Source organism: Gastrolobium bilobum, unplaced genomic scaffold (genome assembly GCF_033153095.1).
Source record: "Gastrolobium bilobum isolate Gb01-03AN ecotype WA unplaced genomic scaffold, APGP_CSIRO_Gbil_v1 utg88676, whole genome shotgun sequence".
NCBI classification, from domain to species: domain Eukaryota; kingdom Viridiplantae; phylum Streptophyta; class Magnoliopsida; order Fabales; family Fabaceae; genus Gastrolobium; species Gastrolobium bilobum.
In genome coordinates, this window is record NW_026899221.1 from 67,666 (window position 1) to 71,110 (window position 3,445).

At 41.2% G+C, this 3,445-nt stretch overlaps 1 non-coding gene across 1 annotated transcript; it reads right to left on the reverse strand.

Annotated features, from left to right (window-relative positions):
* Positions 1–1,017: 1,017 nt before the first annotated feature.
* LOC133288447 (small nucleolar RNA R71) lies at positions 1,018–1,124 on the reverse strand. Its single transcript, XR_009748363.1, has one exon. It is a non-coding gene; the product is annotated as a small nucleolar RNA R71 (small nucleolar RNA).
* Positions 1,125–3,445: the final 2,321 nt, after the last annotated feature.

Below are 3,445 nucleotides of genomic sequence, written 5' to 3' on the forward strand. Positions count from 1 at the left end.
ATAATGGGTGTATTAAGGCCCAGATTATCGTTCCCACGAGGACAGAACTCTAAATATTGTCTTAAACTATTCTATAAAGAATGAAAACGAAAAGAAAAGTTAGTGATTGAATTGTCTGGTCAAACGTTCCATACTGTCTTGAGAACGTTCCTCAAGAACAGTAAGTTCAGTATGATGTCGAACAATTGCTCGCTGGGTTATATATGTGATCTGATGGGACGTAAATTTCCCATCTAAGCCCATTTTGATGGCAAAATACCAAACGTTCCCTCATCTGATGAGAAACTTCATCATGAAAATCACTTGTTTTACACATTTGTGACAAAAACACAGTGGGGGAACGGATGGTAACGTATTCCTTTAAAATATATTAAAAGGGGAACGGACTGAGACGCATTTAATGCACCTGCTCCATTCCTTTACTTTTTTATTTTTTTCTCTTTATCACTGAATCTGCTGTGCATATATATACCTGTGCTATTGGTTTATGAGTGAAGAGTTTGAAACAGACTCTGACCACTCCATTGAAGTACCTGAGTTTCTTTTTGATCCTGAGCCAGAACGTACACTCCATAGGAGAAGAAGGAACCTCAGGGAAGAATTTCCTGAAAACATGGCTGATCACAATAATAACAATGAAGAGGTTCCCCCTGAACAAAACTTCAGAACTTTGGCTGCTCCTTTCAGGAACATACTAGATAGCGGAGTAATCCTTCCCCCTGTAGCACCAAATTTTGAACTAAAATCTATCATGTTCCGCATGATTAGGCAAGCAGGGGTCTTCAATGGACTCCCTGCAGAAGATCCTTACACGCACCTCACAACATTCCAAGATATTTGTGATAATTTTAAAGCTGAGGGTGTAACAGGGGAGAGCATGAGAATGAGGTTATTCCCTCACTCCTTGGGCTTAAAAGCTAAAACATGGATGAAATTCTCACCCCTGGATCAATCCACACATGGGAAGAACTCTCTAACAAGTTCATAGAGAGGTTTCTCCCAATGTCTCGACAAGCTGATGTTAAAGCTGAAATCTCTAACTTCAGAATGTTTTATGGAGAAAATCTCTATGAAGCAGGGGAGAGATACAAGGACATCATAAGAAAATGTCCAAACCATGGGGTAGAGAGTTGGGGAGTCTTACAATCTTTCTATAAGGGACTTGACCATACTTCTCAATCTCACCTACATTTTGCTGCAGTAGGATATTTCTTTATAGGAACACTTTAATCAAGGTACGAAATCATAGAAGGGACTGCTGAAAGATGTCTCCAATGGCCAATAGACAAAGTGAGCCCAGTGAGGAAGCCAGGCATGCAAGAACTGGATAAACAAACAGCCATGGAAGCCCAGCTGGCATCAGTCATGAATGAAGTGAAGAACCTAAGAGCTGACCAAGCAGCACCAAGGATGGAAGTCTTACAACTCACAACAACTGAAATAGAACAATGCTCAGCCTGTGGTGACCTCCATGACTCAACAGTCTGCCCATCCACTGCATTGGTGTGTTATGCAGAAAATTTTGCAATAGGAACTTCAGCAGAGACAATCAACAAGCAGGACGAAATACATATTCAAGCTCTAGAGGAACTATTATTAAGGATCAGAACCACAACACCCAATGGAGGCCACCCATTAACCAGAGACCATTCAACAACAATCAGCAGCAGTATCAACAAGGTAGCAGCAGTGGAACGTTTGAACAAAGAAGAAACAACTACGTTCCGTTCCACAGAGATGACCAACACATTAACACACTGAAAAATTATGTCAAGGAATATGTCACTAGGAATGATGAAGTGGTCAGGAACATTGACTCCCATCTGGGGCAGATTGCTGCCAACCTTCAAACTAGAACACAAGAATCACTAGCATGGAATACTGACGTTCCTTCAATAACATCGCCAAAAGTATCACCTATCTCCCTTTCAGAGCAAATCAAAGCTATCACCTTAAGAAGTGGGAAAGCCACAACACAGCCCACAGTTCAACCAAAGGAAAAGGAACAGACTGAAGCATCTGAAGCAGCCCCAAAAGCACAGCAACAATCACCAGTCACAGATGAACAGAACCCAGAACCTGAAAAGGAAGCCAACAGCCAACCAATCAGTCCAACTCAAAGTAGGCAAATATCAACAAAAATTATGTTCCCTCAAAGAACAAAAAAGCAACAGGAGGATAAGCACTTTGTAAAGTTCCTGGACATTTTAAAACAACTTCACATCAACATTCCTCTGGTGGACGCACTAGAACAGTTGCCCAGGTACGTAAAACTCATGAAAGATGTCCTCTCAAAAATAAGAGGAATAACAGAATATGAGACTGTAAAAATGACACAAGAGAGTTGCCAGTACTTAGGCAGACTCCCACCTAAGATTCAAGACCCAGGAAGCTTCACCAATCCTTGCATTATAGGAGACACGTACCAAGGGAAAGCCTTGTGTGATTTAGGGGCCAACATCAATCTCATGCCCCTATCTGTCTTCAAACAATTATCCACTGGACCAGCTAAACCCACCACGGTGACTTTGCAAATGGCAGACAGATCCATCGTCAAGCCAGAAGGGAAGATTGAAAATCTGCTAGTCAAAGTAGACAAATTTATCTTACCCGCTGACTTCATCATTCTGGATTATGAAGCTGACGTTGACGTTCCCATCATTCTGGGTAGACCGTTCCTAGCAACTGGAGGAGCAGTTATCAATGTACAAAAAAGGGAACTAACCATGAGAGTTCATGACGATGAGATCAAGTTCAATATTGTCAAAGCAATAAAGTTTCAGGATGAAGAAGAAGACGTGGAAGAATGTTCTGTTCTCACTTTGTTAGACAATCAGCCTAGCAGTAAATTAGAGGAAGAAGAATATGAGGAGGAAGAAGATCCACAACAAGAAGAGCAGAGTTGTTATCTGCAAGAAAGAAGGCCTGAACCTTTGATAAGAACTAAATAGGAGAAGCAGCTCAAAAGACCTTCTTCAGAAAAACCTTTTGATTTAGAACTAAAACCCCTTCCCCAACATTTGAAGTATACATATCTGGGGAACAACAACACCCTTCCTGTGACCATTTCTTACCAAGGAACAAGAAGAACTGTTGCTTGACAAGCTCAAAAAGTATCAAGGAGCCATCGGTTGGACCATAGCTGATCTCAAAGGTATCAGTCCCTCATTATGTATGCATAAAATATTATTGACTGATCCTAACAGTTTTTCAGTGGAACACCAAAGAAGATTGAACCCTATAATGAAAGAAGTGGTGAGAAAGGAAGTCATCAAATGGCTGGATGCAGGGATCTTATTCCCAATATCTGACAGCAGTTGGGTAAGTCCTGTCCAATGCGTCCCCAAAAAGGGAGGCATAACAGTGGAGAAGAATGAAAAGAATGAGCTGATACCTGTAAGAAAGGTTACATGATGGAGAATCTGCCAAGATTACAGGAAGTTCA